This window comes from Heptranchias perlo, chromosome 10 (genome assembly GCF_035084215.1).
Source record: "Heptranchias perlo isolate sHepPer1 chromosome 10, sHepPer1.hap1, whole genome shotgun sequence".
NCBI classification, from domain to species: domain Eukaryota; kingdom Metazoa; phylum Chordata; class Chondrichthyes; order Hexanchiformes; family Hexanchidae; genus Heptranchias; species Heptranchias perlo.
In genome coordinates, this window is record NC_090334.1 from 8,996,635 (window position 1) to 9,010,242 (window position 13,608).

Here is a 13,608-nt window from a genome sequence, read left to right on the forward strand (position 1 = left end):
AAGGGGCAGAAAACACTGGTGGGAGTTGTCTATCGGCCTCCAAACGTAGTGGTAATGTAGGAGATGGCATCAAACAGGAAATTAGAGATGTATGTAACAAGGGTACTACAGTAATCACGGGTGACTTTAATCTACATATAGACTGGCCAAAACAAATTAGCAATCATACTGTGGAGGATGAATTCCTGGAGTGTGTACGAGATGGTTTTTTAGTCCAATATGCTGAGGAGCCAACCAGGGAAGAGGCAATCCTAGATTGGGTATTGTGCAATGAGAAGGGGTTAATTAATAATCTTGTTGTGCTGGGTCCTTTAGGGAAGAGTGACCAAAACATGATAGAATTCTTCATTAAGATGGAAAATTAAGTAGTCCAATCCGAAACTAGGGTCTGAAATCTAAACAAAAGAAACTACGAAAATATGAGGAGTGAGTTGGCTATGATGGATTGGGGAGCTTCATTAAAAGGCATGACGGTGGATAGGCAATGGCTAACATTTAAGGAACGAATGCATGAATTGCAACAATTATACATTCCTTTCTGGCGCAGAAACACAAAAGGAAAAGTGGGCCAACCATGGCTGACAAAAGAAATTAAGGATAGTATTAGATCCAAAGAGGAGTCATATAAAGTTGCTAGAAAAAGTAGCAAGTTTGAGGATTGGGAGCAGTTTAGAATTCAGCAAAAAAGGACCAAGAGATTGATTAAGAGGGGAATAATAGAGTATGAGAGTAAACTTGCAAGGAACATAAAAGCAGACTGTAAAAGTTTCTATAAGTATGTAAAAAGAAAAAGATTAGTGAAGACAAATGTAGGTCCCTTACAGTCAGAAACGGGAGAATTTATAAAGGGGAACAAGGAAATGGCAGAGCAATTAAACAAATACTTTGGTTCTGTCTTCACAGAAGAGGACATAAATAACTTCCCAGAAATGCTAGGGAACCGGTCTAATGAGAAGGAGGAATTAAAGGAAATCAGTATTAGTAAAAAAAAAGGTGCTGGAGAAATTAATGGGACTGAAAGCCAATAAATCCCCAGGGCCTGATAATCTGCATCCGAGAGTACTAAAAGAGGTAGCCATGGAAATAGTGGAGGCATTGGTTATTATCTTCCAAAATTCTATAGATTATGGAACAATTCCTGCAGATTAGAGGGTGGCAAATGTAACCCCACTATTTAAAAAAGGAGGGAGAGAGAAAACAAGGAACTACAGACTGGTTAGCCAGTAGTAGGGAAAATGCTAGAGTCTATTATAAAGGATGTGATAACAGGACACTTAGAAAATATCAACGGGATTAGACAAAGTCAAAATGGATTAATGAAAGGGAAATCATGTTTGACAAACCTACTGGAGTTTTTTGTGGATGTAACTGGTAGAATAGATAAGGGAGAACCAGTGGATATGGTGTATTTGGATTTTCAGAAGGCCTTTGATAAAGTCCCACATAAGAAGTTAGTGTGCAAAATTAAAGCACATGGGATTGGGGGTATTATACTGGCATGGATTGAAAACTGGTTAACAGACAGGAAATAGAGAGTAGGAATAAATGGGTCTTTTTTGGGGTGGCAGGTGGGGTACCGCAGGGATCAGTGCTTGGGCCCCAGCTATTCACAATATATATCAATGATTTGGATGAGGGAACCAAATGTAATATTTCCAAGTTTGCTGACGACACAAAACTAGATGGGATCGTGAGTTGTGAGGAGGATGCAAAGAGGCTTCAAGGTGATTTAGACAAGTTGAGTGAGTGGCCAAATACACATGGCAGATGCAGTATAACATGGATAAATGTGAAGTTATCCACTTCGGAAGGAAAAACAGAAAGGCAGAGTATTATTTAAATGGTGATAGATTGGGAAATGTTGATGTACAAAGGGATCTGGGTGTCCTTGTACACCAGTCACTGAAAGCAAACATGCAGGTGCAGCAAGCAGTTTGGAAGGCAAATGGTATGTTGGCCTTCATTGCAAGAGGATTTGAGTACAGGAGCAAGGATGTCTTACTGCAGTTATACAGGGTCTTGGTGAGACCACTCCCGGAGTATTGTACGCAGTTTTAGTCTCCTTACCTAAGAAAGTATATACTTGCCATAGAGGGAGTGTAGCGAAGGTTCACCAGACTGATTCCTGGGATGGCAGGATTGTTGTATGAGGAGAGATTGGGCCGACTAGGCCTGTATTCAATTGAGTTTAGAAGAATGAGAGGGGATCTCATTAAAACGTATAAAATTCTGACAGGGCTAGACAGATTACTTGCAGGGAAGATGTTTCCCCTGGCCTGGGGTTCTGGAATGAGGGGTCACAGTCTCAGGATACGGGGTAGAACATTTAGGACTGAGATGAGGAGAAATTTCTTCACTCAGAGGGTGGTGAACCTGTGGAATTCTCTACCACAGAAGGTTGTGGAGGCCAATCAGTAAACATATTTAAGAAGGAGCTAGATAGATTTCTAGACACAAAAGACATCAAGGGGTATGGGGAGAGAGTGGGAATATGGTATTGAGATAGAGGATCAGCCATGATCATATTGAATGGTGGAGCAGGCTCAAAGGGCCGAATCGCCTACTCCTACCCCTATTTTCTATGTTTCTGTGTTTCTAAAGAGGCGGTCTTCAATATCTGGGCCCTTGTTAAAGAGGGGGTCTCAATATCTGGGCCCTTGTTAAAGAGGGGGTCTCAATATCTGGGCCCTTGTTAAAGAGGGGGTCTCAATATCTGGGCCCTTGTTAAAGAGGGGGGGTCTCAATATCTGGGCCCTTGTTAAAGAGGGGGTCTCAATATCTGGGCCCTTGTTAAAGAGGGGGTCTCAATATCTGGGCCCTTGTTAAAGAGGGGGTCTCAATATCTGGGCCCTTGTTAAAGAGGGGGTCTCAATATCTGGGCCCTTGTTAAAGAGGGGGTCTCAATATCTGGGCCCTTGTTAAACAGGGGGCTCAATATCTGGGCCCTTGTTAAAGAAGGGTCTCAATATCTGGGTCGATGTTAAAGAGGGGAATCTCAATATCTGGGTCCATGTAAAAGAGGGGGGTGTCTCAATATCTGAGTCCTTGTTAAAGAGGGGAATCTCAATATCTGGGTCGATGTTAAAGAGGGGAATCTCAATATCTGGGTCGATGTTAAAGAGGGGGGATCTCAATATCTGAGTCCTTGTTAAAGAGGGGTCTCAATATCTGGGCCTTGTTTTTTTTTTAATTCATTCATGGGATGTGGGCATCGCTGGCAAGGCCAGCATTTATTGCCCATTCCTGATTGCCCTTCAGAAGGTGGTGGTGAGCCGCCGCCTTCTTGAACCGCTGCAGTCCGTGTGGTGAAGGTTCTCCCACAGTGCTGTTAGGTAGGGAGTTCCAGGATTTTGACCCATTGACAATGAAGGAAGGATGATATATTTCCAAGTCGGAATGGTGTGTGACTTGGAGGGGAATGTGCAGGTGGTGGTTCAAGAGGAAACACTTTAGTTTGTGTACTTCAGAGTTGAGAAGACAATAGAATCTTTCTTCTCAGGCTGCCCTGCTGGCTCAGCTAGTTAAACCAGTGTTCAAATCCTATTCTGTGCTGGGTTAGCTGATGTCAGCTGGGGCAGGACTTGGAAGCCACCAGTGGGTCTCAATGCCCCTGGGTTAAGGAGAGTAAAATTGGCCAGGGGGGAGATGAGGAGATTTTTTTTTTATGCAACGAGTTGTAATGATCTGGAATGCGCTGCCTGAAAGGGCAGTGGAAGCAGATTCTGTCGTAACTTTCAAAAGGGAATTGGATTAATAATTGAAAAAGAAAAATTTGCAGGGCTATGGGGAAAGAGCAGCGGAGTGGATCTAATTGGATAGCTCTTTCAAAGAGCTGGCACGGGCACGATGGGCTGAATGGCCTTCTGTGCTGTATGATTCTATATTCTGTCTTGGAGAAATCAGAAGTGTGTGTTGAGCTTTTTTTTGTGATTGGAGCAGGTACACTTGAGATGGCACACTGCCACCCATCAGTCTTGATGGTATGTAATGTTACGCAACGCCCTGGTGAAAGAGTGAGTGTGGCCACCTTAAATGGAGAGTACCTCAGGTCGTCAGATGAATCTGCTGATTGCCCAGGCTTCACAGAGAATGCTTTCCTCTGTCTCAAGCTTCAGTGATCAAGAGGAAGGGGTAAAGAAAGGAGCCTCTGTTAGTTGTCGCACCGGAGTTTGGTGGGTGCCAGGGTTTGGCGGGTATGCTCAGTGCTTTCGCAGATTGTTCCTGGCACAGCTAGCTTTCGATGAAGGCAGTCGTCTGCTCTCCTCCCCATGTCTTACGTGACTGTCTTTGAAAGCCAGTGACATTCATATTACTTGAAGCCCTTTGAGAGGTTTCTGCATACTCGTTCCTTTTTCTTTGCTATACTCTATTTGTGGGACTGAGTTGGACAGTGCCCAGTTGAGACAGACAGCACTCTGTCTATCTGGGTTTTTCTTTGGGCTGAAGAGAAGCATAGAAATGATATAAATTACATCGCGGAAGAAGAAACCTCAGATGTGCAAGTCTTCCTTTTCAACCTTTGCATTGTCTTGCAATGCATCTATTTTCTGGGAATGTACATTACTTTTTTATGTTATCAATGTCCAATAATTCCATTAGGGAATTCAGGTGAAACTTCTTTACCTAGAGTAGTTAGAATGTGAAACACGCTACCACATAGAGTAGTTGAGACGAATAGCATAGATGCATTTAAGGGGAAGCTAGATAAACACATGAGAGAGAGAAAGGAACAGAAGGATATGCTGATAGGGTGAGATGAAGAGGTGGGAGGAGGCTTGTGTGGAGCATAAAAACACCGTTACTATTTCCCTTGTGTATTTTCTTGTTGCTTTAAAATGAGTAGATGCGTGCCGTGATATGTCAGGTAGAACTCTGAATTGGACTATGTATGTGGGTTTTTGATTTGAGAGCATTGAACTGGGATAGGAATGAAGAAAGCATGATAGAGGACAAGTACCACCTGAACATGCCACTGGCAGCAATCAACAATTTGCTTTTGAGCCAGGTGACATAAATGTACTGCCTCATTGTCAGTGGCGGTGTTTGTGTAAGCTGAGGAAATAAAATGAAGGGCCAAGGCCCATATTGGAGCGCACAGCAAAAGTTCAAAAGAAATACTTTCATTTCTGAACCTGTCAGAAACGCCTTGAAGGGATGCACGTACAATGATTGACTTTGAAATCCAGTGACTGTCACCTGGGAAGAGGGTGGAAGAGCAGCTGAAGTAAAGCAAGAAGTGGTGATTAGATATTGCCACGTTTATGTTTTAAGAGCTTGTAGAGGCTGTAGGAGGAAGTTGGGGGGGGGAGTGGAGGACACTAAGGAGCTGCATAGCTTATGACACTTAATGGAAAGAATGAGTTAGGGTAGGAAAGGGTGAAATGAGACTTGATTTGAATACAATGGGAATGTAAGGAGGGGGGGAAATGTGTGTAGGATGGGGTATTTCGAGATTACAAGGAACAAGACACAAATTCAGAGGAGCACTGACCGTGGTAGTATCAGTAAAAGAGAGATGTGGATTGTATCTGTGTCGACATGCGATTCTGCCACGCATACCCATAATTAGTCAATTCTCTTGCTCCAAGTCCTGTTTTGTAAGAGGGTGTCCCTGGAGAACAGGCCCTGGATCCCCATTAGCTCAGATCAGACGCTTAGCCCATTTCCTGAGGTGAGGGCAAGACATTGACAGGCGATTATGAATTGAAAGCTGAAGTAGAGACAGGTAGGGGAAGGCGGTTGGGCTTGCCTGCACCGACAGGAAATGTTCCAAGAGCATTTTGCTGAGGCCTGCTGGTCATTTTCTTGCTGTTCTAAGTGTAAAAAAAGTTCGCCAAAGATTAAAATCAGAACCTGACCTCTTTCTCCATCGTTTAAAGCCTGGAAGATGCCCACTTTATTATCAATAATGTCACTGAGCAATGTCAAAGAGCTGCCTTTCAGTTCCTCTGGTGGTCCAGTGGCTGAAGGCATCACTTAGAGCAGCACTGACCAGATGTTTCCTGGTTTGATCCCTGATCTGTGCTGAGTTCATTGGCCTCAGTGCCCTGGGCTAAGGAGATTTAAAAAAAGCAAGAACATTTGCTTGGGTTCCTGCTTCTAATTTGTTCTTTTGTGTGTGGGGGTGGGTGGGCGGGTGGGCGTGGGTGGGTGGGTGTGGTGCTGGTGGGTTTGCTGGTTAAAGGCAAGATTAATTGTGATACCACCCATGTTAAAATAGCCTGTTGACATTCTCTGCCTGGGTTCACATGTGAAAAATGGTAAGTGGAGTTAAGATTCAGATCAGCCATGATGTAATTGAATGGAACAGGCTCAAGGGGCTGAACAGCCAACTCCTGTTCCAATGAGAAGAGGGGAATTTAAGCATTTTTTAAAAAACGGAAACCAGTTATTCTCACCCTGCAAATGTCAACCGTATACTGAGCATTCAAGGGACCCCCTTATTATTGGGTGCAAGGCCACATGGCCTAGTAAGATGAGAAGCCTGAACCTCAGCCGGGCAGCACAATCTGTTCATGTAAATATTTCCATTTTCTGCCTATGGGAATTGAACACTTCAAACCTGATATGAGAACCTCCCTTCTTCGAAAAATGTCATGGGATCTTTTACATCCATCTGAGAGGGCAGATGGGGCCTCGGTTTAATGTCTCATCTGAAAGATGGCACCTCCAACAGTGCAGCACTCCCTCAGTACTGCACTGAAGTATCAGCCTAGATTTTGTGCTCAAGTCTCCGGAGTGGAATTTGAGCCCATGACCTTCTAACTCAGAGGCGAAATTGCTACCCACTGAGCCACGGCTGACACTAAACAGTGACTACATCTCCAAAGTACTTTTTTGACTGTCAAGCACTTTGGGATGACCTGAGGTCGCGAAAGGCCCATATATAAATGGGAGTCTTTCTCTCTTTAAATTACTGGTCTGTATAAATGCCCAGTGTTTAACCCTTTTCATTTTGTGCTGATCTTTCACTTCAGGATGCTATAATGGTAGGGTGTAATTTTGGGTTACTGAATGGCAATCAATCAGGTAGGACACATTGATAAATTGCACACATTTTCTTATAATAACTTAACTGCCTGCAGGGACTGCCTCTCATTGATGCATGGCTTCTCGGCCTACCTGTGGTACCAGCTCCCTACCCTCTGGTGACTCCCACGAGTAAGTGCAGGCTCCTCTACCAGCCTGTCACGAGTGGACGCTGCCCTGCGGGGACTCCCACAAGTAGGTGCAGGCATCTCGGCCTATTGGTTCTAATGGCTTCTGCCCTATAGGGACAGCAACAAGGAGGGAGCGAGATTGACATGTCCCTCCTTGTCGGGATAATTACGAGTCGAGTCAAACTAAAATTGGATTCTTTTCTGCAAGTATTGTTTTCAACTGCTGTTTGCAATGATTGAATAACAAAAGTAGGTGTCGGGACAAGAGATGGAGTGGGAGGAAAATACGGAAAGCAATTAAGGAATCTGCCGCTAATATCATTTGACTGTCCTGTAAGTTACCTGATGTGCGGGTGAATTTACTGCACAAATGTAGCATCGATGTGTAAATGCACCCAGAATTGGGGCCCGAACTGGTGCCAGAGCGAAGCGGGGTGAGGCTCCCAGAACGCTCATTTTTCTTTGCTTCAGAGTCCCAAATAATCATCTTAACAGCGTGGATTTATAGCCTACAAGATTAGCATTGGTGAACATAGGAACAGGAGTAGGCCATTTAGCCCCTTGAGCCTGTTCCGCCATTCAGTGAGATCATGGCTGATCTGTGACTTAACTCCATATACCCGTCTTAGCCCCATATCCCTTAATACCTTTGGTTAACAAAAATCGTATCAATCTCAGAATTAAATTAACAATTGAGCTAGCATCAACTGCCATTTGCCAAAGAGAGTTCCAAACTTCTGCTACCCTTTGTGTGCAGAAGTGTTTCCTAACTTCACTCTTGAAAGTCCTCGCTCTAATTTTTAGGCTATGTCCCCTAGTCATAGACTCCCCAACCAGCGGAAATAGTTTCTCTCTATCTACCTATCGGTTCCCCTTAATATCTTGAAAACTTCGATCAAATCACCTGGTAATCTTCTAAATTCCAGGGAATACAAACTTAGTTTGTGTAATCTCGCCTCGTAATTTAACCCTTGGAGTCCAGGTATCACTCTAGTAAATCTACGATGCACTCCCTCCAAGGCCAATATATCCTTCCTAAGGTATGGTGCCCAGATATGAACACAGTATAGCTGTAGCACAACTTCCAACCCCTTGTATTCTAGTCCTCAAGATATAAGGGCCAACATTTTGCTAGACTTTTTGATTATTTTCTGTACCTGTCCACGACATTTTAATGATCTGTGTAGATAGACCCCTAAGTCTCTTTGGACCTCCACTGTTTCGAGCTTTTCACCATTTAGAAAGTACTCTGATCTATCCTTTTTAGGTCCAAAGTGGATGACCTCACACTTGCCTACATTGAAATCCATTTGCCACAGTTTTGCCCATTCACTTAATCTATTAATATCTCTTTGTAATTTTATGCTTCCATCTACACAGCTTACAATGCTCCCTATCTTTGTGTCATCGGCAAACTTGGATCTATGGCTCTCTATCCTGTCATCTAAGTCATTAATAAATACAGTGAATAGTTGAGGCCCCAACACAGATCCCTGTGGGACACCACTAGTCACATCCTGCCAATTTGAGTACCCGCCCATTATCCCTACTCTCTGTCTGCTGCCGCTCAGCCAATTCTTTAACCAGGTCAATAATTTGCCCTCAATTCAACTTTAGCTAACAGTCTCTTATGAAGGACTTTATCGAAAGTCTTCTGGAAGTCCATATAAATAACATCCATAGATATTCCTTTGTCCACTACTTTAGTCACCTCTTCAAAAAATTCATTCAGGTTCATCAGGCATGATCTGCCCTTTACAAATCCATGCTGGCTCTCTCTGATCAGCTGAAAATTTTTAAGTTGTTCAGTCACTCTGTCCTTAATTATAGACTCTAGTAATTTCCCCACAACAGATGTTAAGCTAACTGGTCTATAATTCCCTGGTTTCCCTTTCTCGCCTTTCTTAAATAGCAGAATGACATGTGCAATTTTCCAATCTAAAGGGACAGTTCCTGAATCGAGAGAACTTTGGAAGATTATAGTTAGGGCATCTGCAATGTTCTCACCTACTTCCTTTAAAACCCTGGGATGGAAACTATCTGGTCCTGGGGATTTGTCACTCTTTAATGCTATTATTTTCTTCATTACTGTTAATTTGCATACGTTAATTATGGTGAGTCCCTGTTCCTGATTCAAAATTAGTTTCCTTGGGGTGTCCGGCATGCTATCCTCCTCTTCTACTGTAAATACTGACGCAAAGTAATTATTTAACATGTCCGCCATTTCCTTATTTTCATTTACAATATCACCATTATCAGATTTTAAGGGGCCCACATTGCTCTTGACCACCCTCTTTTTCCTAATGTAAACATTTTTTGTGTTCATTTTGATAGCCCTTGCAAGATTCTTTTCACACTCCCTTTTGTAGCTCTTACTGCCTGTACGTTCTTTGTTTCTCTCCCATTCGCTGGGATCTGTGCTATTTTTTGCATTTTTGTATACTTTTTCTTTTAGTTTTATGTTGCCCCTTACCTCTTTTGACTTACATGGCTGTTTTTTTGGCAAGTAGAGCTCTTGCCCTTTAGGGGTATAAATTAATTCTGTATCACGCTAACTTCTTTTTAGAACACCTCCTACTCATCTTCTGTCATTTTATCCATTAACAGATTTGCCCAGTTTACTGTTTCATCCCGTTGAAGTCAGCCTCATCTAAATTTAGAATCTTAGTAGCTGTTACGGGTTTCTCCCTTTTAAACACAACGTTGAACTTGATCATATTATAATCGCTGTTAGATAAATCTTCATGCACCATTAGGCTGTTAACTAAACTGCTTCACACGGAGACTAAACTTGTAGCGTAAACACACCCAAAGTTTTAGCAGCAGTTGTAATTCTGGCTCTTGTGTTCCCAGCCATATCCATAGAACTAAAAGAAAGCAGTGTTTCAGGGGACTTGTTATAGAAGATTAAGGGGTGATCTAATTGAAGTGTTTAAGATGATTACAGGACTTGATCGGGTAGATAGAGTGAAACTATTTCCTCTGGTGGGAGAGTCCAGAACAAGGAGGCATAACCTTAAAAGTAGAGCTTAGCCGTTCAGGGGTGATGTCAGGAAGCACTTCTTCACACAAAGGGTAGTGGAAATATGGAACTCTTCCCTCCACCACCCCCCCCCCCCCCCCCCCCAACAAAAAAGCTGTTGAGGCTGGGGGTCAACTGAAAATTTCAAAACTGAGATTGATAGATTTTTTTGTTAGGCAAGGGTTACGGAACCAAGGTGGGTAGATGGAGTTAAGATACAGATCAGCCATGATCTAATTGAATGGCGGAACAGGCTGGAGGGGCTGAAAGGCCTCCTCCTTCTCCTATGTTCCCATTGGAGAGGAGGGAAGCAGCTTTATTTTACCACATTTGTGCATTTGCTTTTCCCTGTTTAGTATCTGTTTGTTTTGAAATACTGATGCCGATCGCCTATGAGGTTGCACGTGGGTAGCACGGAGCCTGGAGTGCGAGAGCTGAGCGCTGGCCAAGTGACCAATGGGCTTGACAGCTGTGATAGAGCGCACAGATGTGATAGAGAAGAGGAATTTGTGGTCAGGGCTCAATGCTGCTGCTCCATTGGAAGGCTTGGTGGGGTACGCACCTGCCATTGTTGGCGGGTCAAGCAATGGAGACGGAGTCTCTCAGCTGCACCTAGTGGTCACTTCTAATTCCGATTTTCTCCTCTGATTGGCTGCTGCTCCACCAATCAGAAAGCAAATGCCAACGTTGCACTCGTACATTAATGCAGACTTGACTATATCGTTTCGTTGCTCTGATTCGATGCCTGTCTCCCAGGAACTGTTTTAGGCCCTTTGCCTGTGTCACTGTGCAACCTGTTGCTATGAAGAGTGTGGCACTGCTCTAGGCTGACCCATTGGCTATCCCATCACCTCCCCTCGGGACCAAGAACTTGCCATGTGGTGAATCATTGAGGGCACTCCCTCTGTGGCTGGGCCAGCTGCTCAGGGTTTATCTCATGACGTGAAGTCTCTGGATTACATAGAATTACATATAAATTACTGCATGGTTAACAGACCATTTGGCCCAACCTGGTGCTGGTGTTTATCCGTCGTGCATGCAGTAGTCCTAATCCCATGTGTCCACCTATTGCCATATCCCTCCATTCCCCTTTCCTTCAACCACCTTTATAACCAGTTAAATGTTGGTGTGGCCTTTGCTTCAATCACTAACTCTGGTCATGCATTCTCAGCCTCACAGCCCTCTGTGTTTAAAAAAAAAGTTACTCCTGCTCTCTTGTAAATCTCATAGATTTAATTTTATATCTTACCGTCCTCGATTTTAAAATTTGCTTCTCTGTTTTCAGATCTCTCCATGGCCTCGTCCCTCCCTATCTCTGTAACTCCTCCAGGTATACAACCCTCTGAGATCTCCGCGCTCCTCCAATCCTGGCCTCTTGCGCATCCCTAATTTTAATCACCACCATTGGCGCCCGTGCCTTAAGCTGCCTAGGCCCTAAGCTCTGGAATTCCCTCCCTAAACCCCTCTACCTCTCTCTCTCTCCTCCTTTAAGATGCTCCTTAAAACCTACTTTTTTGGCCAAGCTTTTGGTCACCTGCCCTAATATCTCCTTATGTTGCTCAGTGCCAAATTTTATTTGCTAACGCTCTTGTGAAGCACTTTGGGACATTTTACTACGTTAAAGGCTCTATATAAATGCAAGTTATTGTTGTGCCACCTGACTTGGCAGTGCTTGATGCTGATGCTGATGCTGATGCTGATGCTGATGCTGATTGCCTGTAATGCTCCGTTCCCCAGCTCTCACCTGGATAACACAATTCACACAATAAAAATTGTAAAATCAACTTACTGCACGCAGTGACAAATAGTTTGCGGCAAATGTCTCTCTTTACTGCCAGCAAGATGTCTCTACCCATCCACCACAGGAAAACCCAGGAACATTGGCTTCATTCCAAAACTGTGATCACTTGTGCTTTGTATGCAAGTTATTGAAGAAGGGCTGGTATGATGAGAGGTGGCAGGTGTGCATTTTATATTTTGCTCTGGTTGCTTTCCTGAGGGTTTTGACAAATATCTTTACTTTTTGGGCAGTTTTATATCCATAACAAAGACATCCTGGATATCACTGAATCCCAGCACAATTACTGGTGTTCAGCAAACTGTGCAGAGGCACCAGATTGCTGCGATTCACTGAATGATGGCTTCTGTTGGTGGGGGAAGAGCTGCCACCATCCCTCTCATGATTTTGTCCTGTCTGACCACTTACAATCCTTAGCCTGCTGAATAAACAGGTATTCTGTACAATTACACAGTGAGTAACCCGTACCCTGTTGAATAAACAGAAACTCTGTACAGTTACACTGTGAATAATCCTTACCCTGCTGAATACTCCTCCTTTAAGATGCTCCTTAAAACCTACCTCTTTGACCAAGCTTTTGCTTGTTATACTGTGAGTAACCCTTACCCTGCTGAATAAACAGGGACTCTGTACAGTTACACAGTGAGTAATCCTTATCCTGCTGAATATTACATGCAGTGAGTAATCTTCAGGGCATTATGTGGACCCCATGTCCTGTAAATCCAGCCCTCGAGAAAGCAACTATTTGCATGTATTTTGTTTGCTAATTTGCTCTGGTTGAATTTTATACACCTGGATGTTTGGGAAAGGCTGCTTTTAGACCTTTTGCCTCATTATGGGGCAAATCCTAAATCAGAATGCCAAGATCTGTAGTGTTAATAACTTTAGATAGATATTTGCAAATCTATGGGAACATTGATTAAAACTTTATACATGTCCTTGAGGTTCCATGGTATGCACCTATGTGGCACATGAGGATAAAAGTTTGCCTTAGAGACTGATGACAAAGTATTTTTTCCTTGCTTCTAAAACAGGTATGAATGCAGCCCAGAGTGGCTGGAGAGTCTATTCTCTTTGCTGACTAAGTGATCTGCACTTCCCCGTGGGCATGAGCCCACAGTGCATGAGCCCACAGTGCATAACTGGCCGTAATTCAGTGGTACTGGGCAGTTCATTCAGAGAGGCCACGCCGATTAGGAAGGGAGAAAAGTTACACTGGAGCAGTAGAGGGTGAGAATAGTTACATTGGAGCACTAAGGAGTGAGAAAAGTTAGACTGGGGCAGTAGGCAGTGAGAAAAGTTACACTGGAGCAGTGGGAAGTGAGACAAGTTCCACTGGAGCAGCAGGGAGTGAGAAAAGTTACATTGGAGCAGCAGGGAGTGAGAAAAGTTACGTGAAGCAGTTGGCAGTGAGAAGTTACATGTGGAAGCTACATCATTAAATAAATTTAAAACAGAAATAGACAGTTTCCTAGAAGTAAAGGGAATTAGGGGTTACGGGGAGCGGGCAGGAAATTGGACATGAATTTAAATTTGAGGTTAGGATCAGATCAGCCATGATCTTATTGAATGGCGGAGCAGGCTCGAGGGGCCGATTGGCCTACTCCTGCTCCTATTTCTTATGTTCT

At 43.6% G+C, this 13,608-nt stretch overlaps 1 protein-coding gene and 1 long non-coding RNA gene across 7 annotated transcripts in view; one reads left to right on the forward strand and one right to left on the reverse strand.

Annotated features, from left to right (window-relative positions):
- Positions 1-13,608, forward strand: part of rad51b (RAD51 paralog B) — a 701,871-nt gene that overhangs the window by 199,335 nt on the left and 488,928 nt on the right. The window lies entirely within an intron of this gene.
- LOC137326272 (uncharacterized) overlaps positions 1-13,608 on the reverse strand; it is a 133,235-nt gene that overhangs the window by 35,657 nt on the left and 83,970 nt on the right. The window lies entirely within an intron of this gene.